Source organism: Staurois parvus, unplaced genomic scaffold, assembly GCF_062004578.1.
Source record: "Staurois parvus isolate SC_StPar_1 unplaced genomic scaffold, SC_StPar_1.0 ptg000167l, whole genome shotgun sequence".
Classification (NCBI taxonomy): Eukaryota; Metazoa; Chordata; class Amphibia; order Anura; family Ranidae; genus Staurois; species Staurois parvus.
Genome location: NW_028317963.1, coordinates 653,226 through 668,639, shown reverse-complemented (window position 1 = coordinate 668,639; position 15,414 = coordinate 653,226). Strand labels below are relative to the sequence as shown.

At 46.7% G+C, this 15,414-nt stretch overlaps 1 pseudogene; it reads right to left on the bottom strand.

The window, feature by feature from the left end:
- Positions 1–2,766: 2,766 nt before the first annotated feature.
- On the bottom strand, positions 2,767–5,349 carry LOC149462794 (uncharacterized; annotated as a pseudogene).
- Between the last annotated feature and the right edge of the window lie 10,065 nt (positions 5,350–15,414).

Here is a 15,414-nt window from a genome sequence, read left to right as displayed (position 1 = left end):
TCCACATCTGTCACACAGTACCAGTGATCAATATTTGTCACAGTGTACCAGTGCTCATCCACTTTTTTCCAGTGATCAACATCTGTCACTGCCTACCAGTGTCAAATCCACATCTGTACCAGTGATCCACATCTGTCACGCCGTACCAGTATACATTTTTGTTTATTAAAATCTTACAAACATATGAGGGAAAGGATAGCCAGTTAGACCTCCCTGGATGCCCTACCTATATGGGAACAATTGGCAAAATTGTTGGGCAGCTTATAGAACTGCTGTCCAAAAAGGGTTACGCATGTAGATAATTTCTACACAAGTCTCCCATTGTCCCGCCATCTCTATTTGAAGAAAATTGTGGCCTGTGGGACAGCACAGGCCAACCGCAAGGGCTTCCCACAATGATTGGGCACTACAAAATTAAAACAGGGGGAAACAGCCAGTGTGCAGAATGAAGAGATCCTAGCTCTAAAGTGGAAAGATAAGAGATGTCTACATCCTTTCCTCAATTCATGATGACACCTCGGTGGAACTTCAAACAAGACAAGGTCCTGTCTAGAAACCAAAATGCATACACGACTATAACCAGTTCATGGGGGGGTGGACATGAATGACCAGATGTTACAGCCGTACTTAGCCACCAGGAGATCAATCTATTGGTATAAAAAGATTGCCATCTACTTGTTTCAGTTAGCCCTGTACAATTTGTATGCCATCTTTTCTAAGTGCACACAAAGATCCCTAGCCTACCTGAAATATCAAGAGGATATTGTTACAGCCCTTCTCTATCTGCATGGCCATGCCCCTGAACATATTTGCTCTGATTCAATGACCAGACTCCATGAGAGGCATTTCCCCCGATATCATCCCTCTTACCCAAACAAGCCGCAACCCCTCCAAAAAATGCCATGTATGTTCCAGTAACCAAATTTGCAGTGACAACCAATACTAATGTCAGGTACCGCCCGGCGGTACCTCTAGCGACCCACAGAACGGGATTCCCCAGGGTGCGGGGTCTATGCCTCAATCTGCTTATTCACCAGAGCTCCTGATGGTGGGGATGGACTTGGAGCAGACTGAGACCAGGTCGCTGCCCCTGAGTACACCCAACTGTGGTAGATGGAACCGCCAGAGGTATATAATGGAAGAGAGCCTGATGTGAAGAGGCTGGCAGGCCCGGGCAGTAGTGACTGGATCCGTGCAGGATGGATGGACGGATGACAGTGCAAGTATAGCGTAATCAGACAGGCCAGGTCGGTAACAGCGGAGGCAGAACGGTAAAGAGCAGCAGACAGAGAGAAGTCGGGTCACAAGCCAAGTTCAGCAACAGGAGGTCAAGTAATCAGGAGTAGGCAGAAAAGTAGTCAAATGAGCCAGAGGTCAGAGCAGGAGACGGTCAACAGGGATCAGGATCAAGCAGGATCGGCAACAAGGTATATCTCTCAGGAACAGACGAGCAGGGAACAAGGAACAAAGACCATACGGCAACTCGAGTATGCACAGGGCTGGTTTAAATAGCGTGCCGTGCACTGTCATTGGTGCCAGGCACGTGTCCGCAATCATGAGTGCGCATGCGCAGCCGCCGCGGTTGCCTATGTCCTAGTGCCTGCCGGCTAATGTGCATCGGCGCTCTGCGCATGCGATGACCCGTGCGCCGACATGAGCCCTGGGATTCCTGACATTGCCCCTCCCCTACGGGCAGCCCCTGGATGCCCAACTGATTTCTCCTCTGTGGGTGGTTGCGGAAAAATTCTTGAATCAACCTAGGAGCATGGACGTTTTGGGCTGGTTCCCACTAATTTTCCCCTGGGCCATAACCCTTCCACTTAATGAGAAATTGCATCTGGCCTCCCCTCTTCCTACAGTCCAAGATCGCCTCAACTTCAAATTGTTCTTCACCGTAAACGTTTATGGCCTCTGGGGGTCTGGACCTACGGTCCGGGAAGGGATCCGGTATTGCAGGTTTTAATAAAAACACATGAAAAATGAGATGTATCTTAAAGGATTCAGGAAGTGTGAGCTCATAAGACACTTCAATAATCTTCCGTTTCACCCGGAATGGACCCGTGAACTTAGGTGCCAGTTTCCTTGATGGGCACGACATTTTCAGGTTGGTCGTAGCTAACCAGACCTGGTCCCCAGGGTGCAGAATTAGTTCGCCTCTTCTTCTTCTGTCAAAAGCCCTTTTATTATCCTCCTGGGCTTTTTCAATTGTTTCTTGTAACAGCTTGTTAGAGGAAAAAAAATTTAGCATATCTTGTGTAGCGGGAACCGGACTTTCTGGAATCAGATAAGGCAGAAATGTGGGATGGAACCTGTAATTAGCAAAACACGGGGATTGCTTGGTGGCGGAATGACTCGCATTGATGTAGGCGAATTCGGCTAAAGATAGCGTCAGCCAATCATCCTGGAGAAAAGAGTTGTAGCACCTGAGATACTGTTCCAATGTTTGGTTTGTCCGTTCGGTCTGCCCATTTGTCTTTGGATGGTATGCAGATGAAAAGGAAAGTTTGATTCCTAGGATTTCACATAGGGCTTTGCAGAACTTCGAGGTGAACTGGACCCCCCGGTCAGAGACAATTTCTTTAGGCATCCCATGGAGTCTTACAACTTCCTTAATAAAGATTTGTGCTGTCTCAAGAGCTGAAGGCATGTTCTTTAATGGTAAGAAATGGGCCATTTTTGACAGGCAATCTTGTTTTACCTGCTCAAAATTAAGTCTGCAACTCACTCACTATCATACTAGATAGGCAAAGACTAAGTCTTTTGAGGTAAAATAAAAAAAGTATATTTATTGATATTTAATATTCCCTATTACAGGTTATAGCTAATCATATATAGAATAAATCATAAAGAGTAAGCATCAATACATCACCGGATATTGTAGCATCACTCTTTTCCTTGATTGGGGGACTTCCAGCAATTGGCGAGGAGGAAACCGGGAGAAAACACCGCAAGACACGTCTGTCGCACCAAGATTAAGTCCCGTTTTCTCCTCAGACATCCCCCCTTCTTATAAGACAAAATTGTTATTTCACGTATGTATCTGCTTAGTAGATAAGTTCCAGTGTGTGAACACAGTATGGGTTCATGCTCAGTTGCTTGTTCTCACGGTGTGCCCTTTCTCATAACAATAAGTCATAATTCCAGATAAAACCAGTTTCATTCCCTTCTGCACAAATGAATCTGAACTGTAATAACCTGTTATACCTGTAACAGTGCAAAACCAAAACCTGTAATAACCTGTTATACCGGTAACAAAGAAACCAAGTGTTCAATTATAATGTATACATTCATGCTATACAAGCTTATCACACTCGTATCACAATCGGTCCTTAATTGAATGCTTAGGTTCCATATGTTACCATTAATACTCTTGGCTTTTTACAAAACAATTTATAGGCCATAAAACAATAAAATTACCACAATAGAAATAACCAATACAGGGTGTATCAAAAGATTCAAGACTTGTGTTGCAGAAGGAGAATGATCAGTAAATAAATCCCACCAATGGTGTGAAGTTGCATCAGCTATGCCAGAGCCCACCTTGACAAGCTTATCTTTATCTTTAACAATAGTAGTCCCTATCACATGCAATGCAATTGATTTGTTTAGCAGTTTAATATGTTTCCTAACTTCAGATGATTGGTTAATAATCTTTTCCAACTTTGAAAGGCTAAAATCCCAATTAGGCACTTCTAAACTAATATGTCTCCAATATGTCTGTACATCCACTTCAGTATCCACTTTTAAAATAAAGGTTTCATTTTCCCAATGTAATATTGTCATATTACTTACACACCCTGAAAAGGGGACTTGCATATTCGGTATGGCGGGCACGTTTGTGATCATACAGACAGTTTGGGGTGCAATTTCAATCATATATTTATATGTCAAAGGTAAAATTGTCCATTTACAAATATTTACAGTATTTTGCAATAAACAAGGTTCGTATACAGCAGACTGCAACTTACATAACTTAACATAAGTATTATCACAGAAGGAAAGATCATGCGTTCTATTTTCACCATCCACATAAAATTCCGGAGCCCAATAATGTAAATCTCCGGAAACTCCTAAAATCAAAGGCATTACCACAAATTTGCACATTACACTAGATTTGGTCACATTATACATATGGATTGTTCTCGAACAGAATGTGTCATTGCAAACCATCTTCTGATATTCCAAATGTACCCAAAACTTTAGATCAATGGATTGATTAAACATATTCCTCCATATTTGTTCATTTCTGGCCATCAGCATGGCCTGAAGAACGCCTTTCTGTTGTTGTTGATATATAGTTTGCAGTGAACATACTGTCCAGTTTACAAAATTAGCAACATGTTGATCAAAACCATAATTGAATATGTTAGAAGCAGCTTGTAAATCGGCCATTTTAGTATCTACACTGGCACTTATTTTAGCTGGCTGCCATATAGTGGGCATCCATCTAGCTTGTAAAGTTAAAGCATCATTTAATTTGCTACCAGCATTATGTAATCTATTGACTAATGTTTAATATCAAAACCATTCAAAGTCCCTGTTAACGTCCCATAACCTCCAAGCATGGTATCATACCACGCCCGTTTAGTACGTGCAGGCTTTGGACAGTTCATAGTCTGTGGTAAAACAACTTGAGCATGTATTATAGTCTTTTGGGCATATTGCCCCACTTTTTCACAAGTAGATGGGAGTCTTTTGATATGACCCGAATCGACACGCGACGTATTAATGTTAACAAAAACCAGATGTTGTGCCCACCAAGTTCTGTTTTGTGTGACTGTGCTGTTGGCACACCTCACCACCTCAGTTTCATTTAGATAGAAAAGAAAGTTAGTTCCGTGCTTAGTACAGTTCTTATACAAGATGTCTTGAACAGTCTTATTGTGGAAAAGAAAGAGAGAAGAACGTTGGAAACAACTAACATTTACTCGAGCCATCATATTCACTTTTCCATTGTCTTTATGCAATGCATACGTCGGATGGTATCTGCTTCTGGCTGGATCAGGAGCCCCAACCCACATGCTTCCATCGAAAGTAATATTCAAAATATTGCAAGCTTGATTAGCAGGACAAGAAAAGGAATCCTGTTGCCAGTTTTTGGTTGAGTTTTTCCATCTCCACCCCACCCTACTTTGATGAGTGTCAGTCACTTTAGTTCCTGGTGTCCAGGCTTCAACGGAAAAAGTGGCCGACCAACCGATACCAAGGATTCCAAGGGCGATGACATGTTTTAGCTTGATCTGTAATCAGAAACAAATTTCAGCTCTATTCTCTCAAATAACATTTTCCCTGAGGAACATATTCCCATTTTTCTATTCCCGGTCTCATGATTAACAGGGTTCGGTCCTTGCCAACTGCTATTACTTCTGCAAAGGCAGGCGGACTTTTCTCGTCTTGTACCCATATTTTGGCTTCTACATTGACTGTGTCGGTGGATCCAAATCCTTTATCCCCCCACACTGTCAATTCGGTTGGAGCCTGCCCTTCCTCCAGTTGGGCCAGGTATATGGGTATTAACATCAACTATGCCATCCTTTCTCCCTTATCGTTAGTCAAGGATTCTCCTCCTAGGTTGATTATAATTACCTTTATTTCCCTCTGATAATCCGAGTCAATCACTCCTCCGATGACTACGGCTCCTCTAAGTGCAAAACTAGACCTGGTTGATATCTGTCTAAAATGATTGTCAGGTATATTACAACCTATTCCAGTAGGGATGGTACTTACCTTTCCTGGTCCTATAACAATCGTGTCTATCGAATAAAGATCCAGACCAGCTGATGCGGGTGTTCCTCTGTATGGTGTCTGAGCTTCTTTATTCATTTTCCAATATATTATAGTTTCAACTTTTGCTGCCCCAATGCTCAAATTAGGGGTTAACATCCGCATCAGAGGTGTCATGAAATCAGTAATGGGCCTATTATTTATTATCTGTAAGGCTTCAGTTAAATTATCCCTCCATTGTCCATAGGATTCTGTTCCTGTCAATGTCAGAGCCTGGGATCGAACCTGGTCCTTCTGTAGTGGGAGACAGTGTCTCTTCTCACTGAGCTATCTGGAATGCTGGACAACTCCCATTTGTGACCGACCCTTGGCTTGTGACTGACTCTGCTTTTGTCTGATCCCTAACCTGTTGATCCGCTATTGGTTCCCAGTCTGCTCATTCCCTGGTGGGGTGATCCTGAGATCTGCGACCTGGTATTAACACGCAGCCCAATCCATCTCCACCATTATGAGCTCTGGTGAATGCCGGTTAATACTTAGACCCCGCACCTCAGGTGAGCCTGCGTCATTCCCAGGAGGACCCGCTGGTGTACCTATCCTGCTGGTTTCAGGTAAGCCTTTTACTGCTATAGCAACTGGTCTCTGAACCTGACCTTATATCGTGACAGAATAATCTGGCCGAATAATCTAGCCCAAAACATGGAGGCCACTATAGCAAATGCCATGGCTCCTGTCAGGCAGCAAATTTCAGAGCTGCAAGAGTTTGGTGTTACCTACCAAGAGAAATTTTCTGAACTGCAAGGTATACTAGCAAGGCAACAGGGAGAGATTCAGTCTCTACAGAGACAACTGCTGAACCGAGATGATACTAGTTTACATATGCCCCAGTCCCAACCATCTAAGTTTAATGGAGACCGCCGCCACTACAGGGGTTTCCTTAATCATTGTTGTGTATATTTCCAAATGTACCCTGCTGTGTTTCCTTCAGAGAAAAAGAAGGTAATGTTTACTATTGGGCTTCTGACTGGGGAAGCTCTGGCTTGGGCCTCCCCTTATATAGAGCAAAACCATGGCATGTTGAATGATTTTGACACCTTTTTGACCGCGATGAATCAGGTTTTTGATGATCCCAACCGTTGTGCTACTGCCGAAGCAAAATTGCATAGTCTGCGGCAGGGTAGACGCTCGGTCACTGAATACACAGCCAAGTTCAGAAGTTGGATGGCAGATACCACTTGGAACCCTGCAGCACAAAAGAGCCAGTTCCGCCAAGGGCTTTCTGAACAGGTAAAGGATGAGCTTGCCAGAGTAGATATTCCTAATGATCTTGAGGAATTCATCCAATTGTGTATCCAAATTGATCAAAGACTTACAGAAAGGAGGAAGGAGAGGTTGGGAATGTTTGGAGGTAATAGGGGCATGCATCTCTCTGCTAGTCCATTTGTTCAGCAGGATTCAAGAGTCTCTCTGGGTTCTAACACTCCTGAGCCTATACAGGTTGATGCGATCAAGAGATCCATTTCCATCCAGGAGAAAGAGAGAAGACGTTCAGAGAACTTATGTCTTTATTGTGGGGATTCTGGTCATTATGCAATTAATTGTCCTAACAAGGTTAAAAGAACTATTGCTGTGACTGATGTGATTGAGCCTGAACACAAACTCCATAAGCCAGTCTGTCTCCCCACTGATTCCTGAAGAGAATAAAGTAAACTCACTACTTTCTCACTTTGGTATCCCTATTAAACTTGTATCTGAGGGCCGTGAAATCTCCTGCTCAGCTATGCTGGACTCCGGGGCGGGGGGGGGGGAACTTTATGGATATAGAGTTTGCCAACAGAAATAATATTCAAGCAAGAGATACATTTACCCCTATTGATATGGAGACAGTTGATGGGTCACCCTTATCTTCAGGACCTGTTACCCATAAAATGGTTGTCCTGGTACTGTTGTTTGAGGCTGACCATTGTGAGACCATCAGCTTTCAGCTGATTACGTCACCCAAGTTTCCCATCATCCTGGGCATTCCTTGGTTCTCCACTCACAATCCTGCCATTAACTGGGGAGCACGAACTATAGATTTTACATCCTCCCACTGTAAAAAATATTGCAAAAAACCTTGCCAACCAAGTCCATCACCAACCAAGGAGGTGCTAAGTGATATAGCGGCTATCCAGTCACATGACAATTTGCCCCCACATTACCATGAGTTCCGGGATGTCTGTGACAAGAAAAATGCAGATAAATTGCCCCCTCTTCGCCCATATGATTGCCCCATTGAGCTGCTCCCAGGGACAGAAATACCTTTTGCCCACCTGTTCAATCTGTCAGAACCTGAACTAAAAGTACTCAGGGAGTGGATCGATGATAATTTGGGAAAAGGCTTTATTAGACACTCAACTTCTCCTGCGGGGGCAGCCCTGTTCTTCGTTAAAAAGAAAGACTCCACCTTGCGTCCATGTATTGACTACCGAGACATGAATAAAATCACTATTAAAAGCCACTATCCATTACCCTTAATCTTGAAAATGTTGGAAAGACTTCGTTCTGCTAAGATCTTTACCAAGCTTGATCTACGAGGGGCATATAACCTTGTCCGCATTCGTCAAGGAGACAAATGGAAGACTGCCTTCAGAACCAGGTATGGGCATTTTGAATCCTTGGTGATGCCGTTTGGACTCTGCAACGCCCCTGCAACATTTCAACATTTTATCAACGATGTCTTTTTCGTGATCTGTTTGACCAATTTGTAATTGCCTATCTGGATGATATCCTTATCTTTTCTGATAAATGGGAAGAGCACCGCAAACATGTTTGCACAGTTTTCGAAAGATTAAGGAAAAATAGACTTTACATTAAATTGGAGAAATGTGAGTTTGAACAAACCCAGATCCAGTTCTTAGGCTGTATCATTTCTCCGGAGGGAGTGAGCATGGACCCCGAGAAGGTCAAAGCAGTGGTAGATTGGTCAGCACCCAGAAATGTTAAGGAAATTCAACGTTTTGTCGGGTTTGCCAACTTCTACAGAAAATTTATAAGAAACTTCTCTAGAGTGATAGCTCCAATCACACAACTTACAAAGAAAGGGGTACCCTTCGTGTGGACCTCTGAGGCACAAGCTGCGTTTGAAAAGCTGAAAACTCGGGAGTGCGCATGCGCGGCCGGCGGGATGGACATGTCCCGATGAGGCTCCGTCTCCCCGTCGGGTGACAACGCTGAAAAGCAGCGGGTCCCGGCCTGCAATATATCCTGGGGGGATCCGATCCCGAAGCAACCCTCCCAGGGTCTGATCCGCCCTGGTTTGCGGCGGATCCCCCGCAGCAGGTCGGAGAAATCCGACAGGGGACTCTGTCCCCGTTATGAGCTGTACATAGGCCCGCCCACCGTTGCCTACACTGCGCCTAGGCTGAGGAGAGAGAGAACAGGGGGGCTGAGATCACCATAACAGCCTCTCCCCTGACAAGCAGCAAAATGGTTAAGGGGGCACCTCGGCACCAGGTCCCCCTTCAACCAAAACAATCAAAGAGGCCCTGGCAAAGGCCTCCACAAAGATGGCCACCGCCCCAGCTCGTGGAAGCAAGCAGGCAGCAGGGGCATATGCAGCCCTGCAGAATCCGCAGCCCAGCCATCCCTGCATGTCTGAGGGTGAGTCTGACACTGAAACTGATGTCCCTGCACAAGCCCTGACGCCTGACCTTACACCCCCTGACCTATTGTCACGATTTGAAAAAATGCTACACATGCTGCCGCATCACTGCCACGCTATCTAGGGAAATCCGTGAACTAGGACAAAGCACTGCGGACCTAGAACAGAGGGTAGATGGTCTTGATGCCTCGCTTCAGACACATACGGATGACCTTGATCTCCTGCGTGACGAAAACGCAACATTATTGACACGACTGGAGGACTTTGAAAACCGGGCATGGCGCCTTCCGGAAACGATCGTCGATGTCCAATCAACGATAACAGCTCTGTTCCAAGAGCTTGCCCCAGCTATCCCAATCGAAAGATTAGAATTGGATAGAGTACACAGGGCGTTAGCACCACGACGGTCCACCACGTGACATTATAGCCAAGCTCCACTTTTTCCGTACCAAGGAGCAACTCCTACAAGCTGCCCGTAACGCAGAATCTCTACAGTTCCAGGGTCATACCTACCATTTATTCCAAGATCTATGCCCCACAACTATCCCCAAGCACAGGGCTATGAAACCTCACCTACAAGTACTTCAACAACACGCTATACAATATAGGTGGAGCTTTTGCTTCGCAGTGCAATTCCGATACCAGTCCCGAGATTACACCTGCAAGACTCCAGAAGACCTACTAGACACCTTGTGGATTCTACACCTGCATCCCCCAGCGACGCCTTCAGAAAGTGCCAAGCGGAGGTCCACATCCTGCTCGCCGCGGAAGTCCTTCCCCGCGCGTGCAACTGAAGGCCCACTCAACCTCCACAAACAAGGACGTTTTTCGTCTCCGGGCCTATCTTCACAAGATGCCATGGACTGAACTATGTCCCACGTTTATCCTTCTTTTTAACCCCCTTTTGTTTTTGGCCACAGACACCAAACGGTGTACTCTGACTGTCCTTGCGGTTAACACCGTTGATATCCTTTCTCCCTCTACCTGTTAAATTTTGGTTGCTCCGCAACCTGGGGATTGTTCTGCACCCCTCTTCCTGGGCTCCATTTTAGTTTAGTTTATATATGGGAGCCTAGGCTTTGACGGCATGCGATGCCACACCCCTTCATCCATGATGTCTCACTAGTACTGCTAATGCCGTCTGAGTCTGGGATACCATGATTTTCTTGAATGTGTTTTTTTTATATACCTGTTTTTTCTACTGGGACCTCACCACCATTTATCAATCACGTTGCTGTCATCCTCACGGTCCGTGTACCTGCACACTCCAACCTAGCCCCTGTGTTATTGGTTACTTAATAACACTTGGGCTACTATTGTTCCCTAGCCCACCCTTATTCAGGGTGTCCTTGGGAACCCACCTTTTAGACCTTAAATGGCCTCTTACACCCCTTCTTTCCTGTTACCTCTCTCATACCGTACCCCTCCGCCCTCCCTCCAACATGACTCCATGACTCTGCACAACATACTCCACAGCGTTCTCATCCCCCACAGTACCTGTCAAGCTCCACCCCGGGAGGTAGTGACATGCTATCCTAACCACTATGCACTTTCCCCATGGGCTCGTTAAATATCCTTACCCTGAATGTACAGGGCCTCAATATTCCACAGAAACGTAATAAGGCTTTCCGAACCTTTACTACACTTAAAGCTCACGTGGTCTGTCTACAGGAAACACACTTCACTCCCAACTCCACTCCTAAGTTTTTTGGCCCTCGATATCCTCAGGTCTATACAGTCTCTACCACCACCAAACGCAGGGGGGTACTGATTGCCTTTCATCGCACAACACCTTTCACGCTATGCATCGAAATCAAAGACCCGGAGGGTCGTTACCTCCTGTTAGTAGGGCACCTCCTGGACGTAGATGTCACCATTGTTGCATACTATGCCCCAAACCAAGACCCTTTACCATTCCTTTCCCACATATTCTCGGTTATAGACCACCATAAGCGCGGAACTTTAATTGTTAGCGGAGACTCTAACAGTGTAATATATCCCTTTCTCAACAAATCCCCTCAACCATCCCCTGTCCCTTCCTCTAAACAAATTTTCCAAGCCATACTACAACGTTATTCTTTGATAGATACATGGCGGGAACTCAACCCGGCTAAACGCCAATACATCTTTTATTCTCATCCCCAGCAGTCATTCTCCAGGATAGATCATATTTTCATTACCACCGCCTCTACCCCCCGGCTCCTGACTTCTGAAATAATTCCAATCCCTTGGTCTGACCATTGCGCCGTATTCACGGCTATGACCTCGTTAGCCCCATCCCCCGCTGAACCCTCTTGGATTATTAATGATAACCTGCTTGCAAACCCAGCTCACTGTCTAGAAATCGAAGCAGCCCTTAAAGACTATTTTTCTCTTAACCAATCGCCTGATATTTCTCCTCTCCTGTTATGGGAAGCGCATAAACCGGTATTGTGAGGGTTTTGCATTAGCAATGCATCCTTCTTAAATAAAAGCAAAAGGCAACAACGTCTCTCCCTGGAGCAGGCCTATGATCGCTCCCATCAAGCCTTCCAGGCGGCTCCTACGCCTGCCAACCGTGAGGCCCTGGAGCGATCTAGATTGGCTCTAGATCTCTTTCTCACAGATCAAGCGGAACTCTCACTCCGTAGATCTAGGCACAAATTTTACACTAGGGCAATTAAACCCAATACATTCCTGGCCCTCTCACTTCGCAGGCTTGACCAGCTCACTAGACCTATCCGGATACGCACCTCTTCTGGCAACCTTACTAGTAACCCAGAACACACAGACTTTCCATAAACACCTGTCACAGCTTTATTCCTCTTCCACACCTTTTGACCCCGCACAAGCTGATACCCTTCTAACTTCCATTTCTTTCCCGAAACTCTCAGAGTGCCAGTTAGCGGCACTTGAGCGACCCATCTCCCCAGCCGAAACCTTAGATGCTATTAAAAATCTAAAACTACGTAAACGCCCAGGACCAGATGGCTTCTCAGCCACTTATTATAAAAAATGTGCTCATCTCCTTACACCTATCCTCACTAATGCTTTTTACGTTTTACTATCTGGCCAAACCTTCAACCATGAAACCGTGCATGTGAACATTTCAATGATCCCAAAGCCGAATTCTGACGACACGCATTGGTCCAATTATAGGCCAATCTCTCTGCTCAACATTGACATCAAACTGTTAGCCAAAATCCTCTCTTCACGTCTTAACCTGTGTATCGGCTCTCTAATTCATAACGACCAAGCGGGCTTTATCTCAACTAGGCAAGCGGGAGATAACATCAGGCGTGCATCTCTTTTGGCTAATTTAGCCAGGTCTCGCAATATTCCCGCCTGTTTCCTGTCCCTAGATATCCGGAAAGCATTTGATACAGTCTCATGGCCATACCTCAGCTATATTTTGCATCGTTGGGGTTTTGGCCCACACTTTTTAACCTGGATCTTCTCGCTGTATCGAGAGCCCTCGGCCAGAATTAGGTATCTGGGGCACAGGTCAGCTCAGTTTCCGATCTCCAGAGGCACGAGACAGGGCTGCCCTCTGTCCGTCTTGCTCTTTGCCCTGGCTATAGAGCCTCTGACCCTCTTAATCAGAGCTAACCCGGATGTCAGGGGACTCGAGATAGGAGGCACACATCATAAGTTATGTCTCTTTGCGGATGACGTCTTGCTCTTTCTCACATCTCCATTGACTTCCTCTCCTTCCTTACTCCGGCTTCTCGAGGCGTTTGGCTCGCTCTCTGGTCTAATAATAAACCCCAATAAATCAACAGCACTCAACATCTCTCTCCCCCCTATGGAGTTGATGCATCTGAAGCAGATTTTACCATTCCCTTGGTCACAGTGTCATATCCCTTTCTTGGGAATCAAACTGACCCCTAAGTTATCAGACCTTTACTGTCAGGGACCATCGCGACGCATGGGTCTACACAGGCGTAGGTGTCTGCCAAGACGTGTACGTGGCAGGGCACTAGGACCCGGGCGCACCCGTCGTCTTGACAGTACTAGGCAGGCACTAGGACCTAGGTTGCGCCGGTCAAGTGCAGGGCGGGCTATTTAAACCAGCTCTGCACAAACACTTGTTGCCGAATGGTCTTTGTATGCTGTTACCTGTGTTGTGAGTATCTTGATCTGGATTGTTTGACCTTGCTGCCTTCTCCTGTCCTGACCCTTGGCCTGCCTGACTCTGCTCCTTGATGTTCCCCTTTAAATCTGATCTTTTGGTATTGACCCTGCGTGTGACCCGACTATCCTTTGCCTACCGTTTTGTACCTCACCGACCCTCTAGTTACCGACCCGGCCTGTATGACTCTGATTTAGCTCATCCATCCCGCAGGGATCACTAGGCTCCCTCACATCAGACTCTTAGCCCCCTGGAGCTCCTGTCAGACTCCTCTACCCCTGTTGGAGATACCTAGCAGCTGGGACCTGGTACCGGAGCGCTCCAAGTCCATCCCCACCATCAGGGGCCCTGGTGAACAAGTGCTCCGGTGCTTAGACTCCGCACTCTGGGGAGGCTCTGCCAGGGGATTGATAGAGGTACTGTCAGGAGGTCCATTACAGTACCATTCGGCCATGACTGAGTCTGGAGGGAATTCTTCCCCCTTTGAAGGGATGTGTCAACATTTGTCCGCCCTGACGCAGGCAGTAACTGCCCTGCAGGACAAATGCGCCCGATTTGAAGATCGGTTTGACACTTTAACTGTGTCCGGGGATCCCCCTCAAAGCCAGGCCTTAGCTGTTGACGCTGAGGTAACTTCTGGATCGCCCATAGGGGCTGCGGCTGCAGCTCCACCAGCCGAACCCCGCGTGCCCATGCCTGAACGCTTTCGGGGAGATCGTTTTAGGACATTTAAAAATGCCTGTTACTTATAGTTTGACTTACAACCTCGTTCGTTTACCACGGAGTCGGTCAAAGTAGGATATGTAATTTCCTTGCTGCAAGACGAACTGCAGGATTGGGCCCTTAGACTAAGGGAAATGCAGGACCCCCAATTGCAGACTTTGGACGCATTTTTTAAAGCCATGTCGGTCCTCTATGACGACCCCCAACGGGCGGTTTCGGCTGAAACCACCCTTTATGCCCTATGACAGGGTCGTCGAGCTGCGGAGGAATATGCCTCCGAGTTCAGGCGATGGATGGGGGACACGCATTGGAACGACGCAGCCCTGCGTCACCAATTTCGGGTCGGACTCTCGGAGGGGCTTAAAGATGAGTTAGCCTGGGTTGGCCTCCCCGAGTCCCTAAAGGATCTGATCGACCTGGCGATACAAATTGATCGCAGGTTACGGGAACGCCGGTCTGAGAGGACAGGTCAGGGTCAAGGAGCTACTTGGACACCTTCCCGGGGCACAGGTCACCCCATTCCTGCTGATGTTCCACCAGCCGTTCCCACTGACACTTCGGAGCCTATGCAGCTGGGATTGGCTCAGCAGGCCCTCACCCCCGAGGAACGCCAGAGAAGACGTGCCAGGAACCTGTGCTTTAACTGCGGGGAAGCTGGACATGCTGTGCGGAACTGCCCAGTAAAGACACGTAAGTCACGATCTACAGTTCCTTTGTCTCTGAGTAACACAAGTCAATCCAGTTACTTAGCGGTACCCCTCTTGTTTCAGCTGCCGGAAAGAACCGTGGAGACCACTGCAATCATTGATTCGGGGGCCTGCAGTTGCTTCCTTGATCTTAATTTTGCCCGCCAGCAGGAGATACCACTACAGGCCAGGAAATGGGGGCTTAATTTGTTCTTGGCTGATGGCTCTCAGATAAAATCAGGTTTAGTTGACCAAGAAACCCCTCCCATACTCACCACCATATTGGGCTCCCACTAGGAGTTGTTACATTTTAACGCTATTGCGTCACCCCTTTTTCCAGTGATTCTGGGGCTTCCGTGGCTGCAGGCCCACAACCCCCAGATCAACTGGAAAACCGGGTCTCTTCGTTTTTCCTCTGACTATTGTCAGGAAAACTGCCATGCCTCGGGGCCCCCAAATCCTCTTATGTGCTGAGGAGGATGCTAGCTTAAGACAGGTTGTGCCAGCAGCATACCACGGGTATTTAG